General features: G+C 42.0%; 1 protein-coding gene across 4 annotated transcripts in view; it reads left to right on the plus strand.

The window, feature by feature from the left end:
• LOC120055060 (disks large homolog 1-like) overlaps positions 1-25,411 on the plus strand; it is a 282,572-nt gene that overhangs the window by 20,602 nt on the left and 236,559 nt on the right. The gene's annotated exons all lie outside the window — the stretch shown is intronic.

A 25,411-nucleotide genomic window follows, 5' to 3' on the forward strand; every position in this document is an offset into this window, starting at 1 on the left:
TCTGGCTGTGTGCCCAGTCACCATACCTTGAACTTTGCGTGTTTAGGCTTAGGTTTTAGTCGTGTGTGTGTGTGTGTGTGTGTGTGTGAGAAAGTGCTGATCCTCCTGTATAATTAATGTACACCACAGTAGTGTGGCTTCAGTACTGCTGCCTGTCTTTGAGATGAGATGATGTGGAGCAAACGCCCCTCCTGGTCCTCTGCCCCTCCTGGTCCTCTGCCCCTCCTAGTTCTCCGTCTACTACACCCATACTGTGGTTCTACCATAGAAATTGAATCCATAGAAAGGCTTAGAAAACCTCTCACCCTGGAAATGTGACTGGCAAACTCATGGATACACTCACAATGGCTGCTTGTCCACTAGGCCTGACCTCGTTTAGTCGACTGGTGGATTGTTTGGTCATAGGCTGCTTGTCCACTAGGCCTGACCTCGTTTAGTCGACTGGTGGATTGTTTGGTCATAGGCTGCTTGTCCACTAGGCCTGACCTCGTTTAGTCGACTGGTGGATTGTTTGGTCATAGGCTGTTGATCGACAGCGGTTCATTTTTTTATCAAGCTGCCGCAAGTATTATATATATAATTTTTTATGGCACATGAGACCGCTGTCTGATTCCCGCTTGTCTGAGTGGACTAATCCGTTGCGGCGGCGGGGATGGTACAGTCCATCACACTAAGACAGGCTTCGGCAACGTAAGGCACGCACGCGCCCACTCCACTAGAACAAGGTATTTACCTTGGCATGCCAATTTTTTAAAATAAAAATAAGTGAAATTGCATTTTGTTTTCGATACATGGCTACTGCTTTGGACTGTGAGAGTATTCCTCAGCCTACAGTATGTGAAGAATAATGCTTCTCGGGTATAATTTGAAATTTTGATTCAAGAAGGAGAGTGTGGCTAAAATGCCCAAGGCACATCTCTCTCCTGCCAATTTGTGCGCATTCATTATTTCATGATTTTAATTGTGTGACTTGTTTGTTCTTTGATTGTTAGGGTCTATCACTTCCCCATTACTTATATCACCAGTAGTATGTTTACCGTTCATTCCCATAATTTCTAATCTACACTGTTTGATTGGTTACTTTAATTTCTGTTAATACATTCAATATATCATTATTACAATTGTTTACCGTTCTCATTGTCCGAGTGGACACTTTGTTTGAGCTCACTCTGCTACATTTGTGAGGATCAAGTTTTTGGTTTATTACATTTTACGAGTTTAGTCAATTTATTAATTGTCTGATAGTCTTTCTGATTGTCTCACCACCACTAATGAGCTGTGAAGCTTCTCAGAGTAATTTTTTATTCACCTCAAACCGCAAGTAAACAAAGTGTGTTTTTACAGCCATTGAGAATCACAATAGTTCCTCAATGTATCTGAAAAATCTTTCCAGCTTTCTCCCTTTCGATAACCACCGAGCCTCGGCGAGCAAAATGTAATGCTCTGATCCAGTGGAAACGTCATAAAATACCTGATTACTTCTTATCCCTTGCGCAAATAAAGCTGTGTCTGTCAGGAGCTCACTGGTGCGGGAAACCAAAAACTGAGGGCCCAGAATAATTAATACAATGTTGCAAGTTTGCTAGTGTGAGCTGTGGGCTGGACCCAGTTGATAGTTGACTTGATACAATGTTGCAAGTTCATTGCAGACAGGCGGAGTAGAAAGATGAATGGAATTAGAGGAACAAGACAAACAAACCTCCATGTGTAGCTAATGTGATTTGTAGGATATTTATTTTTATCAGTACTTTTTTTCTACCTGCAATGTTTTTATTTATTGGCTTTATGTAGGCTATTTTTACTTAGTTGGCAATAGAACATAAATAAGTTATTATAATTTAAATTAAGCTGTATGAAAATCATAACTGGCATGCAGATCGGTAGAAATAGTAAGGTAAATTGGCACTCCACATGAAAACGGTTGTCGACCCCTGGTGTAGCCTATTACAGGCTACTTCAGGAGCATAATGGCAGAATCTGTGAAGAGGAGGGTTTGGTCGGGAACAGAAAAAAAAAAAAAAAAAATTCACCCTTCTGGTTATCTAGATCTCTGGCTCCCTCTTGAGTACCTTAATTATTATTTCAAACGGTGTGCTTAAAGCATCAGACAAGCTCAGTGCAAATAGTTGATTTTATTAAACCCCGTGTCTTTATATGGAAAAATGCATGTTTTTAAAAATGTCAACCAATTGATTGGTTGAAAGAACAGACAATTCTTGGTCGACCAAGAGATGACATCATTGACTTGAAAAGGGAGGCCTGTTCTATGGATTCTATTTCTATGGTTTCTACCATACAGCGGCTATGCATTCCTGTCCTGTCTCTGTATGTCTCTCTGTCAATCTTACCAAACTATCTGTGAAAGAGACATAGGACGCTTCCTCCTGAGAGGTGTCCTGTCCTCCCGTCATCTCATCTTGAATTCTCAGGAAGTGTTACCTTTTTCCTTAACAATGAAAATGTTTGTATTGAGAGAGAGCGAGAGAGATAAAATGGGGTTATAGCCATAGATATAGCACCCTGATATTATACTCTGTGGTTATATCTGTTCATCTTTGTGTGGCATCACAATAGTTAGGCACAACTATTAGGCCGCTTGGAAGAAATGTCATTGTGTGTTCCAGCCTGATATCAACCAGTCAGTTTGATCTGTTGTTGCTGCTTTCTATTCATTGATATTTCATTTTAACAATATGTTGCTGAAGCCTTCAAGGTACTGAGTCTGAAAGTGATTTGCAGTCACCACCCATGTCAGCTTGGTAATAATCCATATTCTCATATTTTGCTATTGCAATGGGGTTATCCCTGTTTAGTTGTTCAAGCAGTGGGTAATATATTTCTCTGTAAGACCTTTTTTTTAGTTAAAGTTTTTAAGCTACGTTTTAAAGGATAACTTTTCATGGCAACGTCTTTGTTGAAATGAATTGATTGTCTCTCTCTCCCCTCCTCCCTGTCAATAACCTGGCCTTGGTAGGACTCTCCCCTCCTAACAGAAATACTCCTTGTGCTAGGAACATCTTTTTCTGCCGAGTTCAGGCACGTGAGTACTCTGTTTAGACGAGGTGTGTTCTGTTCTGTCATTCCATGCCTATCTACAGTGCATTCAGAAACTATTCAGACCCCTTTCCTTTTTCCACATCCACAGCATTATTCTAAAATTGAATAAATGTAAAACAATTCCACATCACACTACATACAATACCCCATAATGACAAAGCAAAAAACAACAGTTTTTTATGTTTGCAAATTTATTAAAATAACAAAACAGATATACCTTTTTTACGTATGTATTCAGACCCTTTGCTACGAGACTCGGAATTGATCTCAGGCGCATCCTGTTTCCATTGATCACCCTTGAGTGTTTCTACAACTTGATTGAGGTCCCACCTGTGGTAAATTCAATTGATTGGAAAGACACACACCTGTCTATATGTCCCACAGTTGATGACCAGTGCACGTCAGAGCAAAAACCAAGTCATGAGGTTGAAGGAATTGTCTGTAGAGCTCCGAGACAGAATCGTGTCGAGGCACAGATCTGGGGAAGGGTACCAAAACATTTCTGCAGCATTGAAGGTCCCCAAGAACACAGTGGCCTCCATCATTCTTAAATGGAAGAAGTTTGGAACCACCAAGACTCTTCCTAGAGCTGGCTGCCAGGCAAAACTGAGAAATCGGGGTGAGAAGGGCCTTGATCAGGGAGGTGACCAAGAACCCGATGGTCACTCTGACAGAGCTCCAGAGTTCCTCTGTGGAGAAGGGAGAACCTTCCAGAAGGACACCCATCTCTGCAGCACTCCACCAATCAGGCCTTTATGGTAGAGTGGCCAGGCGGAAGCCACTCCTCAGTAAAATGCACATCACAGCCTGCTATGAGTTTGCCAAGAAGCACCCAAAATTCTCAGGTCTGATGAAACCAAGATTGAACTCTTTGGCCTGAATGCCAAGCGTCACATCTGAAGGAAACATCTGGAGGAAACCTGACACCATCCCTATGGTGGAGCATAGTGGTGGAAGCATCATGCTGTGGGGATGTTGTTCAGAGGAGGGGACTGGGAGACTAGTCAGGATCGAGGCAAAGATGAACAGAACAAAGTATAGAGAGATCCTTGATGAAAACCTGCTCCAGAGCACTCAGGACCTCAGACTGGGGTGAAGGTTTTCATTCCAGGACAATGACCCTAAGCATACAGCCAAGACAATGCAGGAGTGGCTTCGGGACAAGTCTCTGAATGTCCTTGTACCCGATCGAACATCTCTAGAGAGACTTGAAAATAGCTGTTCAGCAACGCTCCCCATCTGACCTGACAGAGCTTGAGAGGAGCAGCAGAGAAGAATGGGAGAAACTCCCCAAATACTGGTGTGCCAAGCAAAGACTTAAGGCTGTAATCACTGCCAACGGTACAGCGATTACTGAGTAAAGGGTCCTAATAATATTGTAAAAGTTATATTTAAGTTATTTATTTCCTGCAAAAATGTATAAAAACCTGTTTTTGCTTTGTCATTATGGGGTATTGCGGGTAGATTGATGAGAGGGGAAAAACGAATACATTTTATAATAAGGCTGTAATGTAAGGAAAAAGTCAAGGGGTCTGAATACTTTCCGACCTCACTGTATCTGCCTCATGGCATGATGTCATCCAGTCACTCACTGGGCTCTGATTTCATGTAGATTCCATATACGCCTGGTACCATTTCACTCCTGGTCTCGGTTCCCGAAATGCCATTGCCCCATTCGTCCACTCTTACCTAGGCCTACACCAGACTTGGTGCCTCTGATAACTGGACATCTTTTTAATTGTCATTACTTAGCACATATCTTACTTGTAGTTAAGAAGGGGTCGCCACACTTGCTGCAAATGAGTTCTGGTCCGAGGCAAATCAGTGCTTTTCTATCATCTATCAGTGTTAGTCAGATTTTTGTCCCCGTTTTCTTTCTGTGGCTGTTGTGTTAGCGTTGCTAGTGAGGGAGAGTGGAGGGAGCCAGTGAGGAGTCTGTCCACTCTGGGCTGTGCCTTTAGGGAAGTCATTTGATGGCTTCATGCTCCACAGAACACCATCTGAGAATCCAGACTGTTGGAATATTCATGTGCTAGACCTCCCTGAAGGTCACTGGGTCTCTAATGTTTACCTGCTGACATCCTCTGTTTTTATTTTAATATTGAGGTCTGGGAGCTTTCCATACGTTTAGTTGATAGATGACGTGTATATATAGAGAATATTATGTTTTACAGAATATTACATTGGAAATTAGGAACATCTCAAATGTTTCTATATTTCAAATGTGTGATTTGAGTGAGTTTCATTGTAATCGATTTAATTGAGGGGTGATTTTTCTTCCAAACCAGACAGGTTGTTAAAGCTGCCCCGTTACGACGAAAGCATTCCTTGATTAGCACAGTTTTAGACCAGCAGCAGCCTAGAGAGTGTTCATCTAAATAATGAGACTGTAGGGGTTAAGAATACACCAGCGCCCTACACTCTACACATCATCCTACACTACTGTGGGGTTCTGTAGCCCACATGGCTCTGACTACCCGCGCTGAAATGATGTGCGGGTGGGAGCGCAATGCTCCTGTGAGCGCGCCAGCCTATCGTGCGCGTCGGTAGCTACTTGAGCTGCTATTATCGGTGGAAGCGAATGGAGCATCCTTTTTTTTTATTCACTCATGCCCGCCCCTCCGTTAACCTGCGAAACAAAGGATGCTGACCTCACCATGGAAGGACTTTGACTCACCGAGGCGGTGTGCTGTGCTGTGCTGACTACACGCTGTAGTTGTGTGGTCATAAGGACCTTGTATCGTTATGAGATGCTGAGCGGTCCGGGGCTGCTGCAGTGTTCGGGAGAATGGACTGCCTATGCATTGTTACCACCAAGGTAAGCAAACTGGAGTTGCATGTCTGGTAGTTGACCAGATGCGCACAGAGAGAGAGCGCATCGTTGATTTTAAGTAGTGGATATTTTTTTTCCTTCCAGTTGGCATGCTTCATAATAAATGTATTAACCATCACAAACCAGCTTAATCTGATTTGTCACAGCTTGAGTACATTTTAGATTTATACATAAATACACAGGTGCTCAATTAGCCTAATGACATGTTTATTGTAGGTAACAGGACTGGCAGTTAATCTGAGACCTATTTACTGTAGGCTACTTACCAGGGTTTTCAAAGGATTTTTGTTTGCTTTAACAAAGTAACATCAACAGCGTCTGCTTGAAAGTTATTGGACTTTGAATGATTTCATTAGAGGATTCTCATCATGCTGATTAGTCAGAGGAGCCTATCTGAGGGGAGATTATTCAAATGATTTGTTTGATAAAAGTTATGAATTAATAATAATAATTCCCAGATAGATGGCATGAAAAAGGGTATTTGGTGAATAGTCCCCACTGGGTTGCTTTGCCAAGGTCATTTTAAACAGATCAACATATCTCATACAGTTTGTTTTAGAGAATTGGTTTGTCACAGAGATATACTGTACATGCTTACATGCATTTAATCTAGTCTATTCAGTGCCTACTGTTTGCTGTCTGTCCCCCATCCCGAGGTGACGACCTCCTCCCCCTACCTTCACCCCTTCCTTCCTATGTTACGGTACCCCACATTTACTGTTATTTCTACATCAGATCAATGTTTGTAGCTCTGCCTTTCTGAGTGAGGCTGATATTGGGTTGGTGGCTCAGCAGTCCCTTCAAAGGTCTGGGTGGTCCCAGGGTGTGTATGAATACTTTATTAGACTGGCTAGCAGCAGGGGCCATCTCCTCCCCAGCACTCGTAAGTCTTCCCCAGCCCTGCTCTGCCCTGCATGAGTAAGGTCAGCCAGGCCCACAACCACTAAGGCCCTGTGGCCCTGTGGCCCAGTTCAACCGGATCAGAAATAACTTTTTTCTAAATCACTTTATACATGGTTAATAGAACAGGAATATGGGCGGCAGTGTCGGCCGCTGATTAGGCGAGTACCCGGGGTATTCAGCATGACAGAAATGTTATGGCAGGTTTTCAAACTACCGGTAGTTTCTTTGGGAACATACTGTATATAAAGTGGTCTGTGCATGTCAACAACAGCCTAAATACACCTGTTACACTTTTGCATGTAAAAAATGTAATCACCACTGCTGGACACGATGACACTGTTTTGAACAGGTTACCAACTTTTTAGGAGCAGCCAGCTCACGAGCGAGTGCACCGGTGACAAGCACAGGGAGAACGAAACAATCACAGATGCGACAAGTGGAAACGCATGATCTTACTGTGGATAGCGAGCATAATGCCACAAAGCATGAGGATCTACCCAGTTAACTTTCATTCTGAAATTACTTTGAAATCTGGAAATCTGGATGCGAGCTAGCAAGCTACCGCTAGCTAGCTAGCTGCTGATCAAAGAAAAACAAACAAAAAAAATCAACCAAACAATTTGTTGTTTGTATAAAAAATATATACTGTAGCTGGCTAATTTAATGTGATTGTGCTTTGTGATACACCCATTTCTTTTGTCCACACATGTCTTCTATTCCACTAGATAGAAATCTGATGAACGGCAGGGGAAACAAAATACAGTGTTGCAAATTGGGCAGCCACTGAGCTATGTTTTTTTCCCCGTCCTACCAGGTCTGTGAGAAGGTTCTAGGTAGTGTATCAGTCTGTCCTTCGACTGTTGTTGGATGTTCGGTTTATTAGTTCCCAGGCTCCCAATGACACTTAAGATTATTTATTTACAATTTAATTACGCTTTGCTCTTGAGCGCCATCTGTTGACTACCTGAGAACAGATACAGAAGACCTGGGCACTCATTTCAGCGGCCGAAGATGGTCCATTGACTTTGTGCCGTGACCTGAAACTCTTAAATTTCACCCCCCTCCCATAGCAAACAATGTAAAAGCTGTCAGTGCAATCGAACCACTGGGTCGGTAGGCCCTGGCGCTGCTGCTGGCAGAGTAGTAGGTAACTGGACGTCTTGTTTTAACTATATATATATATATATTTGAAAGAGTAAAATGTACACACATTTACTGCATGTTTTATGAGTATTTTAAACATAATCCCTGAATTGTGTGTGCATATATATATATATATATATATATATATATATATATATATATATATATATATATATATATATATATATATATATATATATATATATATACACACACAGTTGAAGTCTGGAGTTTACATACACCTTTTTAAACTCAGTTTTTCACAATTCCTGACATTTAATCCAAGTAAAATTTCCCTGTTTTAGGTCAGTTAGGATCACCACTTTATTTTAAGAATGTGAAATGTCAGAATAATAGAGAATGATTTATTTCAGCTTTTATTTCTTTCATCACATTCCCAGTGGGTCAGAAGTTTGCATACACTCAATTAGTATTTGGTAGCATTGCCTTTAAATTGTTTAACTAGGGTCAAACGTTTCAGGTAGCCTTCCACAAGCTTCCCACAATAAGTTGGGTGAATTTTGGCCCATTCCTCCTGACAGAGCTGGTGTAACTGAGTCAGGTTTGTAGGCCTCTTTGCTCTCACACGCTTTTTCAGTTCTGCCCACAAATTTTCTATAGGATTGAGGTCAGGGCTTTGTGATGGCCACTCCAATACCTTGACTTTGTTGTCCTTATGCCATTTTGCCTCAACTTTGGAGGTGTGCTTGGGGTCATTGTCCATTTGGAAGACCCATTTGCGACCAAGCTTTAACTTCCTGACTGATGTCCTGAGATGTTGCTTCAACATATCCACATAATTTTGTTTCCTCATGATGCCATCTATTTTGTGAAGTGCACCAGTCCCTCCTGCAGCAAAGCACCCCCACAACATGATGCTGCCACCCCCGTGCTTCACGGTTGGGATGGTGTTCTTTGGCTTGCAAGCCTCCCCCTTTTTTCCTCCAAACATAACGATGGTCATTATGGCCAAACAGTTTTAGTTTTGTTTCATCAGACCAGAGGACATTTCTCCCAAAAGTACAATCTTTGTCCCCATATGCAGTTGCAAACCGTAGTCTGGATTTTTTTATGGCGGTTTTGGAGCAGTGGCTTCTTCCTTGCTGAGCGGCCTTTCAGGTTACGTTGATTTATAGGATTCGTTTTTACTGTGGATATAGATACTTTTGTACCGGTTTCCTCCAGCATCTTCACAAGGTCCTTTGCTGTTGTTCTGGGATTGATTTGCACTTTTCGCACCAAAGTACATTCTTCTCTAGGAGACAGAACGCGTCTCCTTCCTGAGCGGTATGAGGCTGCGTGGTCCCATGGTGTTTATACTTGCGTACGATTGTTTGTACAGATGAACATGGTACCTTCAGGCATTTGGAAATTGCTCCCAAGGATGAACCAGACTTTTGGAGGTCTACAATTTCTTTTCTTTGCTGATTTCTTTTGATTTTCCCATGATGTCAAGCAAAGAGGCACTGAGTTTGAAGGTAGGCATTGAAATACATCCACAGGTACACCTCCAATTGACTCAAATGATGTCAATTAGCCTATCAGAAGCTTCTAAAGCCATGACATCATTTTCTGGATTCTCCAAGTTGTTTTAAGGCACAGTCAACTTAGTGTATGTAAACTTCTGACCCACTGGAATTGTGATAGTGAATTATACGTGAAATAATCTGTCTGTAAACAATTGTTGGAAAAATTACTTGTGTCATGCACAAAGTAGATGTTCTAACCGACTTGCCAAAACTATAGTTTGTTAAAATGAAATTTGTGGAGTGGTTGAAAAACGAGTTTTAATGACTCCAACCTAAGTGTATGTAAACTTCTGACTTCAACTGTGTGTGTGTGTGTGTCCAGGCAGATCAACTCCTTTTTTATATATACACACATTACATTACATTACCATTCAAAAGTTTCACTTAGAAATGTCCTTGTTTTCCATGAAAACATACATGAAATGAGTTGCAAAATGAATAGGAAATATAGTCAAGATGTTGACGAGGTTATAAATAATTATTTTTAATTGTAATAAGAAGTGTCCTTCAAACTTTGCTTTCGTCAAATAATCCTCGCATTTGCAGCAATTACAGCCTTGTGGACCTTTGGCATTCTAGTTGTCAATTTGTTGAGGTAACCTGAAGAGATTTCACCCCATGCTTCCTGAAGCACCTCCCACAAGTTGGATTGTCTTGATGGGCACTTCTTACGTACCATACGGTCAAGCTGCTTCCACATCAGTTCAATAGGTTTGAGATCTGGTGACTGTGCTGGCCACACCATTATAGACAGAATACCAGCTGACTGCTTCTTCCCTAAATAGTTCTTACATAGTTTGGAGCTGTACTTTGGGTCATTGTCCTGTTGTAGGAGGAAATTGGCTCCAATTTAGCGCCGTCCAGAGGGTATGGCATGTCGTTGCAAAATGGAGTGATATCCTTCTTCAAGATCCCTTTTACCCTGTACAAATCTCCCACTTTACCACCACCCAAAGCACCCCCAGACCATCACATTGTCTCCACCATGCTTGACAGATGGTGTCAAGCACTCCTCCAGCATCTTTTCATTTTATTCTGGGTCTTAACTTCTACTTCCTCCCAATCCCGGGTCCGGGAGCACCCCCACCAGTAAAATAGCTGACTAGCATAGCCTAGCATAGCGTCACAAGTAAATAGTAGCGTCTAAATATCATTAAATCACAAGTCCAAGACACCAGATGAAAGATACACATCTTGTGAATCCAGCCATCATTTCTGATTTTTAAAATGTTTTACAGGGAAGACACAATATGTAAATCTATTAGCTAACCACGATAGCAAAAGACACAACTTTTTTTTCCCACCATTTTTTTCCTGCATAGGTAGCTATCACAATTTCGACCAAATAAAGATATAAATAGCCACTAACCAAGAAACAACTTCCTCAGATGACAGTCTGATAACATATTTATTGTATAGCATATGTTTTGTTAGAAAAATGTGCATATTTCAGGTATAAATCATAGTTTACCATTGCAGCCACCATCACAACTCTCACCAAAGCAACTAGAATAACTACAGAGACCATCGTGTATTACCTAATTACTCATCATAAAACATTTCTTAAAAATACACAGCGTACAGCAAATGAAAGACACAGATCTTGTGAATCCAGCCAATATTTCAGATTTTCTAAGTGTTTTACAGCGAAAAAACAATATAGCGTTATATTAGCTTACCACAATAGCAAACATCACAACAGCATTGATTCAAGCCAAAAATAGCGATATCGTATAAACCACCAAAATATATCAGAATTCTTCAGATGACAGTCCTATAACATCATATTACACAATGCATATAGAGTTTGTTCGAAAATGTGCATATTTAGTGGCACAAATCGTGGTTATACAATGAGAAAAGTTGCCAAGCTGCCCAGAAAATGTCGGGAGAAATCTTTGGAGAGGCACCTATTCTAATCAGTAACTAATCCAAAACTTGACTAAAAAATACAGGTTGGACAGCAAATCAAAGACAAATTAGTTCTTAATGCAATCGCTGTGTTACATTTTTAAAATTAACGTTACTTCAACATACAGCGTGCGCTAAAGCGAGACCGCACCGAAATTCATGGCGGAATTATTATTTGACATTTGTCAACATAAATACGAATTAACAGCATAAAGACTGCTTACTATTAGCTGAGCTTCCATCAGAATCTTGGGCAAGGTGTCCTTTCTCCAGAACAATCGTCTTTTGGTTGAAAGATGTCCTCTTCTCCTGTAGAAATAGTAGCTAATGCTAGCCCTCCACCTGAGAGGTGTCCACTCCTGATAGCGTGTGACAAAGAAACCCCAGAAAATCGCAATAAACTGATATAAACTGCTATAAGTCGGTTTAAATTAACTACCTTATGAAGTTTTTAAGACAAAAATCAAATTAAATCAGAGCCGGAGATACAGAACTGCTAAAACGAAAGCTTTTCAGGACGCCATTGTGATGTCCCTCTTGCGCCAAGCGCCCCGTTGAAAAGAACGGTACTTCCGTTCCATGAGCCTTTATAGTGTCCCAGATTGAGTACGGGGCAGTTTAATTTGGGAACGTAATTATTACAAAGTCCCAACAGCACCCCCTATTGAGAAAAGGTTTTAACCTGTTTGGGCTGCAGGGGCAGTATTGAGTAGCCAGATAAAAGGTGCCCATTTCAAACGGCCTCGTACTCAATTCTTGCTCGTACAATATGCATATTATTATTACTATTGGATAGAAAACACTCTCTAGTTTCTAAAACCGTTTGAATTATATCTGTGAGTAAAACAGAACTCATTTTGCAGCAAACTTCCTGACAGGAATTGGAAAGTCTGAAATTGAGGCTCTGTTCTAGGGGCTGCCTATTAAAGTCCTTGTTATTTATTAGTTTAGATGCACTTCATACGTCTTCCACTAGATGTCGACAAGGAGTGAGAGAAGAAATGGACTGTGTAACTTGATCTGGACTCGAATTACAGCTCTTGGAATGACGTGTCCCCCATTTCCTGTTTTCAGGAAGGCGCGAAGAGGGACCTGGATTTGCCTTTTGAAAAGCTGTCGTTATAGGCGACTACTATCTCCGGCTTTGATTTTATTTGATACATGTGACCATATCATCGTAAAGTATGTTTTTTCAATATAGTTTAATCAGATTATTGAAATTTTTTCGGGAGTTTTGCCGTGTTCCGTTCTCTTCCGTTTGTTGACATGGAGAGATTCGTGCCACTTGGCTAGTGTGCTTGCTAAATCGAGAGGGAAAGAGGCCGTTCTAAATCCAAACAACGATTGTTCTTGACAAAGGACACCTTGTACAACATTCTGATGGAAGATCAGCAAAAGTAGGAAACATTTTATGATGCTATTTCATATATCTGTCGTACATGTGAACTAGTCGTCGGCGCCCAGCTTTTGGGTACTCTAGCTATACCGAATCTGTATGTCGAAATTAAGTTATTTTTAGAATTCTAACACGGCGATTGCATTAAGAACTAGTGGATCTATCATTTCCTATACAACATGTATTTTTTAGTTATGTTTATGAATAGCTATTTGGTCAGAATATGTGTGTCAGAAAAAGTGTCCGAAAAAAATCCGGACGTTGTGGGAAAAAGTAGCTAAGTTAGCACAATGTATAACCATTGATTTCAGCTCTAAATATGCACATTTTCGAACAAAACATAAGTGTATGTATAACCTGATGTTATAGGACTGTCATCTGATGAAGAATATCAAGGTTAGTCAAAAATTATATATCTTTTACTGGTTTGTTACGATCGCTAACTTTTACTGCTGGGAAATGGCTTGTGTTTTTGGCTATTGTGGTAAGCTAATATAACGCTATATTGTGTTTTCGCTGTAAAACACTTAATAAATCGGAAATATTGGCTGGAATCACAAGATGCCTGTCTTTCATTTGCTGTACACTATGTATTTTTCAGAAATGTTTTATGATGAGTATTTAGGTATTTGACGTTGGTGTCTGTAATTACTCTGTCTGCTTCGGTGCTATTTGTGACGGTAGCTGTGATGGTAGCTGCAATGTAAAAATGATTTATACCTGAAATATGCACATTTTTCGAACAAAACATAGATTTATTGAATAACATGTTATAAGACTGTCATCTGATGAAGTTGTTTGTTGGTTAGTTTGGTTGGTTCTTGGTTTTTCTTTGCAACTCTGCATAGAAGGCCAGCATCCCGGAGTCGCCTCTTCACTGTTGATGTTGAGACTGGTGTTTTGTGGGTACTATTTAATGAAGGTGCCAGTTGAGGACTTGTGAGGTGTCTGTTTCTCAAACTAGGCACTCTAATGTACTTGTCCACTTGCTCAGCTGTGCACCGGGTTTTCCCACTCCTCTTTCTATTCTGGTTAGAGCCAGTTTGTGCTGTTCTGTGAAGGGAGTAGTACACAGCGTTGTACGAGATCTTCAGTTTCTTGGCAATTTCTCGCATGGAATAGCCTTCATTTCTCAGAACAAGAATATACTGACCAGTTTCAGAAGAAAGGACTTTGTTTCTGGCCATTTTGAGCCTGTAATCGAACCCACAAATGCTGATGCTCCAGATACTCAACTAGTCTAAAGAAGGCCAGTTTTATTGCTTCTTTAATCAGCACAACAGTTTTCAGCTGTGCTAACATAATTGCAAAAGGGTTTTCTAATGATCAATTAGCCTTTTAAAAATATAAACTTGGATTAGCTAACACAACGTGCCATTGGAACGCAGGAGTGATGGTTGCTGATAATGGGCCTCTGTACGCCTATGTAGATATTCCATAAAAAATCTGCCGTTTCCAGCTACAATAGTCATTTACAACATTAACAATGTCTACACCGTATTTCAGATCAATTTTATTTTAATGGACAAAAAGCTTTTCTTTTCTTTTTCTTTCAAAAACAAGGACATTTTGAAGTGATCCAAAACTTTTGAACGGTGGTGAATATATATATATATATATTTTTTTTTACCAATCACAAGTGTGGTGGCTTCCCTAATGCCCTAATGGATGGGCATTGGGATGGATGCCACTGACGGTCAGACACCCTCTAACAGCTACAAATCATAGGGGTTTTGACTTGTGAAGATGAAGGGTTCTGCCTCCTGTTCTGGAGTTTTGTTCCACTGTTTCTTCCTGTCTGTGGAGTTGATCTATTCCACTGTGTTTCTTCCTGTTTGTGGAGTTGATCTATTCCACTGTGTTTCTTCCTGTCTGGGGAGTTGATCCATTCCACTGTGTTTCTTCCTGTCTGGGGAGTTGATCTATTCCACTGTGTTTCTTCCTGTCTGGGGAGTTGATCTATTCCACTGTGTTTCTTCCTGTCTGGGGAGTTGATCTATTCCACTGTGTTTCTTCCTGTCTGGGGAGTTGATCTATTCCACTTCCATCTTGTCTTGCTCTTCTGGCATTAAGACCCTGAAATGAGGGCTATAAATGAGGCCCAGGGTCTATAAATGAGGCCCAAGGCACTTAATGTTGAAATGCTTTTGTAAAAAAGTGATACACCAATTGAATGTGTATGTAGTTGGTATAATTGGGTGTACTAAAGACAATGCATCACATTTGTCATTAGAGATAATCTTTCTGGAACCCCCCCCCCCCCCCCCCCAAGATGGGTGATTGAGGTGTGACGTAAGTACAGTAACAGAAGGCCTATGTTCTCAATGTGTTGCTCCTGAGGCAATCCCCTGGCTGGTTACTCCATCCATGCTTCTGTTGAATGGGAGACACAGAGACCGATAGAGAGAGAGCTGAGTAGGAGGACTGAGTTGAGTTAATCTGTCAGGCAGTACAGTACGGTACAGCCGGTGGGCAGACGCAGGCACCAGTACTCAGGGAACACTATATGAAAGGTGTCCTGGATGGCTGTTAAATCACACCGCTCTCGCTCCTCTCCATTACGGTATGCAGGCCGGGCAGCATGGGTCCCCTCCCCACACTGAATAACAAACTAATGTACGTGTTTAGCCCACAGCCAGCGCACAGCAGTAAATTAGATGGAGTGGCCAGGACTAGCTTGTTTTACATTAATGTAGATGCACTAAATCAGCTGTATGTATGGTTCTGTTTGTTTATATCCTAATGTTCACACAGTCGTTATATACAGTATATTCATTTAATATATATAATTATTTATTTTTTTACCCATTTTTCTCCCCAATTTCGTGGTATTCAATTGGTAGTTACAGTCTTGTCTCATCGCTGCAACTCCCCTACAGACTCAAGAGAGGTGAAGGTCGATATCCATGCGTCCTCTGAAACATAACCCAACCAAGCCGCACTGCTTCTTGACACAATGCCCACTTAACCCGGAAGCCAGCCGCACCATTGTGTTGGAGGAAACGCCATACACCTGGCGACCGTGTCAGCGTGCACTGAGCCCGGCCCGCCACAGGAGTCGCTAGAGCGCGATGGGACAAAGACATCCCTGCCGGCCAAACCCTCCCTTAACCCGGACGATGCTGGGCTAATTGTGCTCCGCCCAATGGTTCTCCCGGTCGCGGCTGACTGGGACAGAGCCTGGACTCAAACCAGAATGTCTAGTGGCACAGCTAGTGTTGCGATGCAGTGCCTTAGACCACTGGGCCACTCCCAGGTCCCTACAGTGGATTCATACATCTACACGCACTATACAGAACGCTATACAGAACGCTATACAGGAAGCTATACAGGAAGCTGTACAGAATGCTATACAGAATGCTATACAGAACGCTATACAGGAAGCTATACAGGAAGCTATACAGGAAGCTATACAGAATGCTATACAGAATGCTATACAGAATGCTATACAGGAAGCTATACAGGAAGCTATACAGGAAGCTATACAGGACGCTATACAGGACGCTATACAGGAAGCTATACAGTAGTTTGACCTAACTCCTAGTTTTACAAACATTTTAAACTACTGAATGCTATTGGTTAATTGTGTTGTACAGCCGACGCTCACCTGGTCAGTTGTAATTATTATGTCTTTGAACACAAACGTGTCCTAGACTATATCTCTTGAGACTAGTTAGACAAGAAAAGACTCCTAATTAGCATCAGTAGGGAAAGTGTGCTATAAAATCATCTCCAGTCAGTCTGATGCCTTGGCCTGTGTGCGGTGCGTCATCTTCGTGATCCGAGGGGAACTGGACAACATCTGGACCACCTCTGCTCTGTTCTGCCCTGGAGGAGATCTCACTCACTCTACCGGAACTCCAAGGTTGTGACTGAGATGTTACCCTTCCCCCGCTCTGACACCGTCCTCCATCCTGATTTGTGACCTCCCCCAGAAAGATAAACGGCCTCCTCTCAGAGGACACAGGGTGTTGTTGTCACTGTCCCACCTGGCCATGTTAGTAAGGATGAAACTATGGCAACATATCATGTATTATCTAACCTTATCCTAACCTCACCCCCAACCTTGGTCCTGGGTCTGAGTTAAGAACCAGAAATTGTTCAAGTAGCTAAAACCGCTGCATCGTTAGTCTTTCTAGATTGGTCATCTGTTGTAAAGACTACCGCTGGAGTCAGGAGCCAATGAGAGAGAGATCTCACCTCGGAAGACGAGAGGTTGTCTGACAACCTCTGTAGCTCAGTTGGTAATGGCGCCCGCAACGCCAGGATAATGGGTTCGATATCCGGCACCACCCGTATGTAAAATACTGTAAGTCGTTTTGGATAAAAGTATCAGAGAGGGAGAGAGAGAGAGCTCAATGTCCTTGACTGCAGCACAGAGTTTTGCCTTTCTCTTTTTATATAGTCAGTTTACTGAGTTTGGGACATAGCTCTCAAGGACATTGAGGATTCATGTGTGACTGAATGGCTAAAATACCCTTTTTCTTTAACTTGTATGAGTTCAGAGTTGTTGACCACTTTTCATTCTGTTATCAGTCGTTTATCACTCAGTGGGAGGTCAGTTGATCTGCCTACAGAAGGAGCCTTTTAATAACTTCCTGTACGCCTGTGTGTCTGTGCAGTCTGTCTGTCGTTGACCAACGGGACAGCTGCAATCCGTCGCCACAGTCAGCTCGTTAAGCTAAAACTGGAGTCATGAGAACCCAACCACTGGGGCTGAAGGGACAAACGGATAGTGGCAGGGGCCAACAGGCTGAAGGGACAAACGGATAGTGGCAGGGACCAAAGGCTGAAGGGACAAACAGATTGTTCTTTCAGCCTGTTGGTCCATGGCACTATCTGTTGGTCCTTTCAGCCTGTTGGTCCATGGAACTATCTGTTGGTCCTTTCAGCCTGTTGGTCCATGGCACTATCTGTTGGTCCTTTCAGCCTGTTGGTCCATGGAACTAACAGATCGTGTCAGGGACCAGGGACCAACAGTCTGAAGGGACAAACAGGTGTGTAATTCGAACCCTGGCTGCCCCAGCTCATCTCTCAAGATCAGCCACTTCAATAATCCACCTCTGACACGCAGACAGTCTTAGCTCATCCATTATCCAATCACAGGCCTCCCCTGATAAAAACACTTCCTTTACAGTAAGGTAATACCTAGAGATCTGTAAGGAGCGTGTGTGCGTGCGTGTGTGCATGCGTGATATCAATGTGCTTCCTGTGAACTTACGTGACTCCACAGTGCCTGCAGTCAAGGACAGAAACTCTCTTCTCTACTGCTGTGTTTCTCAATCACTTCCTCTGGGAATTTCAGTCGGGTTCACATGTTTGTTCCATTCCACCACTGGCACGCCTGCTGTTTTAACTTGTCAACATATCATCAAGCCATTGATTCGTTGAATCAGGTGTAGAACAACAATGTGCACCAGATGAGGGGGTCCTTAATACCTCTTAAGGATCCGCCCCCTTTTTTAAAATTTTCTCCTAAAATGACACCCAAATCTAACTGGCTGTAGCTCAGGACCTGAAGCAAGGATTTGCATATTCTTGATACCATTTGAAAGGAAACACTTTGAAGTTTGTGGAAATGTGAAATTAATGTAGGAGAATATAACACATTGGATCTGGTAAAAGATAATACAAAGAAAAAAACAACCTTTTTTACATTTTTATATATATATTTTTTGTATCTTTGAAATAGAAATCCTCTGAGAAATGCTCTGTTGTATCTCCCTCTGCTGTATTTGTCAGGTTGTGCGGCGGGGGGGGACTGCCCCGTCTAGAATAGCTGGGGAAACACTGCACTACAGATACAGTAATGCTGAGTGTCCTGCGCCCACATCCTCTGCTAATGAGTTTTTTCTCAGACACGCTGAACGCCAATTAGCCTAGAGATAATGCTGTCGGCTCCTAGTCTTAGGAGATCAGGCTATTGTGAGTTAGACTTTTTTATTTTGGCCACAGGGTTTGCTATTTTTAGGATGGTTCAAGCCTGAAAGAAACCTGGGCGGCATTGTTGTGAAGCGGTCGTTAAGGACATTTGTTGAATAGTAACGTTGAGGGACTGATGTATTGAATAGTAACGTTGAGGGACTGATGTATTGAATAGTAACGTTGAGGGACTGATGTATTGAATAGTAACATTGAGGGACTGATGTATTGAATAGTAACGTTGAGGGACTGATGTATTGAATAGTAACGTTGAGGGACTGATGTATTGAATAGTAACGTTGAGGGACTGATGTATTGAATAGTAACGTTGAGGGACTGATGTATTGAATAGTAACGTTGAGGGACTGATGTATTGAATAGTAACGTTGAGGGACTGACTGATGTATTGAATAGTAACGTTGAGGGACTGATGTATTGAATAGTAACGTTGAGGGACTGATGTATTGAATAGTAACGTTGAGGGACTGATGTATTGAATAGTAACGTGAGGGACTGATGTATTGAATAGTAACGTTGAGGGACTGATGTATTGAATAGTAACGTTGAGGGACTGACTGATGTATTGAATAGTAACGTTGAGGGACTGATGTATTGAATAGTAACGTTGAGGGACTGACTGATGTATTGAATAGTAACGTTGAGGGACTGACTGATGTATTGAATAGTAACGTTGAGGGACTGACTGATGTATTGAATAGTAACGTTGAGGGACTGACTGATGTATTGAATAGTAACGTTGAGGGACTGACTGATGTATTGAATAGTAACGTTGAGGGACTGACTGATGTATTGAATAGTAACGTTGAGGGACTGACTGATGTATTGAATAGTAACGTTGAGGGACTGACTGATGTATTGAATAGTAACGTTGAGGGACTGACTGATGTATTGAATAGTAACGTTGAGGGACTGACTGATGTATTGAATAGTAACGTTGAGGGACTGACTGATGTATTGAATAGTAACGTTGAGGGACTGACTGATGTATTGAATAGTAACGTTGAGGGACTGACTGATGTATTGAATAGTAACGTTGAGGGACTGACTGATGTATTGAATAGTAACGTTGAGGGACTGACTGATGTATTGAATAGTAACGTTGAGGGACTGACTGATGTATTGAATAGTAACGTTGAGGGACTGACTGATGTATTGAATAGTAACGTTGATGGACTGACTGATGTATTGAATAGTAACGTTGAGGGACTGATTGATGTATTGAATAGTAACGTTGAGGGACTGACTGATGTATTGAATAGTAACGTTGAGGGACTGACTGATGTATTGAATAGTAACGTTGAGGGACTGACTGATGTATTGAATAGTAACGTTGATGGACTGACTGATGTATTGAATAGTAACGTTGAGGGACTGATTGATGTATTGAATAGTAACGTTGAGGGACTGACTGATGTATTGAATAGTAACGTTGAGGGACTGACTGATGTATTGAATAGTAACGTTGAGGGACTGACTGATGTATTGAATAGTAACGTTGAGGGACTGACTGATGTATTGAATAGTAACGTTGAGGGACTGACTGATGTATTGAATAGTAACGTTGAGGGACTGACTGATGTATTGAATAGTAACGTTGAGGGACTGATTGATTGAGTTATCAGAATAGGGTAGCGACTGAAAAGGTTATTCCTGGCTTAGTCTGTGGAATCGTGTTAGTTAATGCCTAGGCACCAGGCTTTAGCTCAGAGGGTTGGAAGGACCTAGAACTTCAGTCACATAAAAGACCCAGGTCTTATAACCAGTCAGTTACATGAGGACACTGACAGATGGGGAAGAGAGAGAGCTAGCTTTGAATGAAACTCACGCTTTTCTTAAGCCAACTGGTATCTGCAGTTTTCTGTATCATACTCCATGTTAAATAATGCAACAGAAGTGCCCTGTGTCCTCTCAGTCCTTTTTTTGATTACTTTGGTATTCCTGTGCTCCAACAGAGCAAAAGTTTTACCCCTAAGCTTAGCCCCTTAATCTCTAAGAAGTAAGAAGCTTACCTTTATCCTGTAATTGTCTTTGGAAAGACCTATTTTAGAGAGTCAGAGAATTGGTAAGAGCTTGGCAGCGTGGGTTTTTTGACAGGTACTCGTGGTAACAGTAGGATGCATTGCGGAAGCCAGCCGTCCATCCAGCCAGAGATATATAATCCAGGGGAATTTTCATGATTGAATATATTAATCTGAGCCTGGCAGAGAGGGGAGGGGTGGAATAGGGTCAGCGGTGCACCGTGGGCAGAGTTACTGTGAGTGGTCTTAGGGAATAATCAACAACACACCTTTTTATTACATCGCCATGGAGGACCATAGGAGTGACAGAGGACGCAATGTAAAGTATACCTTCTGTTTGACGCTGGTGCGTTGTTGCGTTATGGGGATTAAGGATATATTTAGGGGATGTGGGCTGTTACTCTTATACCTAGGGCTGTTACTCTTATACCTAGGGCTGGTACTCTTATACCTAGGGCTGTTACTCTTATACCTAGGGCTGGTACTCTTATACCTAGGGCTGGTACTCTTATACCTAGGGCGGTTACTCTTATACCTAGGGCGGTTACTCTTATACCTAGGGCTGTAAAGGGCTTACATGTGTTACATATATATATACTGTATGTTACAGGAGAAGGTCAATTTGGGAAATATATACGTTTATACCTTATACCTAGGGCGGTTACTCTTATACCTAGGGCTGGTACTCTTATACCTAGGGCTGGTACTCTTATACCTAGGGCTGGTACTCTAATACCTAGGGCGGTTACTCTAATACCTAGGGCGGTTACTCTTATACCTAGGGCTGGTACTCTTATACCTAGGGCTGGTACTCTTATACCTAGGGCTGGTACTCTAATACCTAGGGCTGGTACTCTTATACCTAGGGCTGGTACTCTTATACCTAGGGCTGGTACTCTTATACCTAGGGCTGGTACTCTTATACCTAGGGCTGTGACCATCATTGAATAACCGCGTAACTGACGGTTAGTGACGAAGACCGCCATGAAAATATAATCAAATCACATTTTATTTGTCATATGCGGCGAATACAACAGGTGTAGACCTTACAGTGAAATGCTTACTAATAACCATCAAAATTGTTTATTTGTTTCAATTTAAAGATTGTCAATTCCATCTTCATACTATAGCTACCCCTTTTATACTTCCTTGTCAATTCATTCGCTTCTTTCAGAAAGCCTAAGGTTGTTGTTTTTTTACCCCCTTTTTTTCTCCCCAATTTGGTGGTATCCAATTGGTAGTTACAGTCTTGTCTCATCGCTGCAACTCCCCTACAGACTCAGGAGAGGCGAAGGTCGAGAGCCATGCGAAACACAACCCAACCAAGCCGCACTGCTTCTTGACACAATGGCCAGCCGCACCAATGTGTCGGAGGAAACACTGTACACCTGGCGACCTGGTCAGCGTGCACTGCGCCCGGCCCGCCACAGGAGTCGCTAGTGCGCTATGAGACAAGGATATCCCTGCCGGCCGAACCCTCCCTTAACCCGGATGACGCTGGGCCAATTATGCGGCGCCTCCCGGTCGCGGCCGGCTGCGACAGAGCCTGGACTCGAACCCAGAATCTCTGGTGGCACAGCTAACACTGCGATGCAATTTTTTAAATACATTTTAAGGACAGTTTCTGACATACTCTCGTAACTTTGATTTACAGGGCTGTGCGTGTTTTAGTTGGCTGATTCTCTCTATAGGCCTATATGTCCATTCAGGAAGTTTCCTAAAGTAGCCTGTCTGGACTCCAGAACTATATCCATGTTAACAAAGTGTACAAACATTCCCTTTTTTTAACCCTCCCACCCTCGAACGCTTATGTCGTTGACCGTGTACATTGGCAATTACCGTAACCTCAAATTCCAAGACCGTCACTGCCCTACTTATACCAGGGACAACCGATGGTGTATTAGCACATCCTCTGAGTTCCCTAAAGGGTAAACCAATGATGTTACCACTAGAGGTCGACCGATCATGATTTTTCAACGCCGATACCGATTATTGGAGGAACAAAAAAAGCCGATACCGATTAATCGGCCAATAATTTTTTATTTGTAATAATGACAATTACAACAATACTGAATGAACACTATTATTTTAACTTAATATAATACATCAATAAAATCAGTTTAGCCTAAAATATTGAAACATGTTCAATTTGTTTTAAATAATGCAAAAACAAAGTGTTGGAGAAGAAAGTGCAATATGTGCCATGTAAGAAAGCTAACGTTTTAAGTTCCTTGCTCAGAACATGAGAACATATGAAAGCTGGTGGTTCCTTTTAACATGAGTCTTCAATATTCCCAGTTAAGATGTTTTAGGTTGTAGTTATTATAGGAATTATAGGACTATTTCTCTCTCTACCATTTGTATTTCATATACCTTTGACTATTGGATGTTCTTATAGGCACTATAGTATTGCCAGTGTAACAGTATAGCTTCCGTCCCTCTCCTCGCTCCTACCTGGGCTCGAACCAGGGACACATCGACAACAGTCACCCTCGAAGCATCGTTACCCATCGCTCAACAAATGCTGAGGCCCTTGCAGAGCAAGGGGAACAACTACTTCAAGGTCTCAGAGCGAGTGATGTCACCGATTTGAAACGCTATTAGCACGCACCCCGCTAACTAGCTAGCCATTTCACATCGGTTACACCAGCCTAATCTCGGGAGTTGATAGGCTTGAAGTCATAAACAGCTCAATGCTTGAAGCACAGCGAAGAGCTGCACGAAAGTGCTGTTTGAATGAATTCTTACGAGCCTGCTGCTGCCTACCACCGCTCAGTCAGACTGCTCTATCTAATCATAGACTTAATTATAATATAATAACACACAGAAATACGAGCCTTAGTTTCCGGATTTGACCATATTATTGACCTATCATTTCGAAAACAAAACGCTTATTCTTTCAGTGAAATACGGAACCGTTCTGTATTTTATCTAACGGGTGACATTCCTAAGTCTAAATATTGCTGTTACATTGCACAACCTTCAATATTATGTCATAATTATGTACAATTCTGGCAAATTAATTACGGTCTTTGTTAGGAAGAAACAGTCTTCACACAGCTCGCAACGAGCCAGGCGGCCCAAACTGCTGCATACACCCTGACTCTGCTTGCACGGAACGCAAGAGAAGTGACACAATTTCCTTAGTTAAAAGAAATTCATGTTATCAGGCAATATTGACAAAATATGCAGGTTTAAAAAGATATACTTGTGTATTGATTTTAAAGAAAGGCATTGATGTTTATGGTTAGGTACACATTGGTGCAACGACAGTGCTTTTTTTTCACGAATGCGCTTGTTAAATCACCCGTTTGGCGAAGTAGGCTGTGATTCGATGAGAGATTTAACAGGCACCGCATTGATTAAATGCAACGCAGGACAAGCTAGATAAACTAGTAATATCATCAACCATGTGTAGTTAACTAGTGATAATGTTAAGATTGATTGTTTTTTTATAAGATACGTTTAATGCTAGCTAGCGCCTTACCTTGGCTTCTTGCTGCTTTCGCGTAACAGGTAGTCAGCCTGCCACGCAGTCTCCTCGTGGAGTGAAATGTAATCGGTCACAATCGGTGTCCAATAATGCCGATTACCGATTGTTATGAAAACTTGAAATCGGCCCTAATTAATCGGCCATTCCGATTTAATCGGTCGACCTCTAGTTAGCACATCCTCTGAGTTCCCTAAAGGGTAAACCAATGGTGTTAGCACATCCTATGAGTTCCCTATGTTACATTTACGTAATTTAGCAGACGCTCTTATCCAGAGAGACTTACAGTAGTGAGTGCATACATTTTCGTTCTGGTCCCCCATGGGAATCGCATTTTAAATGTAGTTAAAGGCTTGATGATGTTTGGTGTCAAATTGTTGTTAAAATAATAGGATATGGTAGTTTTTTGTTATGCTGTTCATCCAAAATAGTACATTTGTGAAATAGATTTATTGTGAATGATCGAGTCGATTTAAGGCAGCCCCCCCCGCACCTCTCTGATTCAGAGGGGTTGGGTTAAATGCGGAAGACACATTTCAGTTGAATGCATTCAATTGTACAACTGACTAGGTATCCCCCTTTCCCTATATATTTGGAGCAAATATGCCTTGAGATTTGGTTGGTTACTCAACTAAACTGTCTCTTCAACTATTTGAATGGTTTTGAACACAGTCTTTTAATACAGGTCTGTCCCTATCTTCCCTTCTGATCCAGACACATGTTGATAAGCTTTCCACCCTTCATTAGCTGTATGACGCCCTGGCAGGGCTGGCGGAAACTCCTTGTGACATAGCACAGTGTCGGGGGGGGGGGTGTGTAACGTGCAGTGTGTGGCGCTTGTGTCATGTGACGTAAAGTGCAGTGTGTGTGGCGCTTGTGTCATGTGACGTGAGCATGGGTCGTCCCCCCCCCCCCCCCCCACTGCATCACGTGTGTGACAGGGATAAGCAGGGTGCTCAAATTGAACTGTGTATTTTTCTCCCGAGTGGTGACGTGGTCTAAGGCACTGCATCTCAGTGCTTGAGGCACCCAACGCATCAAAGCATCATTGTCCATAAAACAAAACATTTTAGGCAGCTTTATGAAATGAGATATACATATTAAAGCCACTAAATACAGGCTATTAAGTCACAACAAGCCCGACTTGAAAAATGGAAATAACCTGTGCGTTAAAGTGCTGACCACATG

The sequence above is a fragment of the Salvelinus namaycush genome, chromosome 10 (genome assembly GCF_016432855.1).
Source record: "Salvelinus namaycush isolate Seneca chromosome 10, SaNama_1.0, whole genome shotgun sequence".
Classification (NCBI taxonomy): Eukaryota; Metazoa; Chordata; class Actinopteri; order Salmoniformes; family Salmonidae; genus Salvelinus; species Salvelinus namaycush.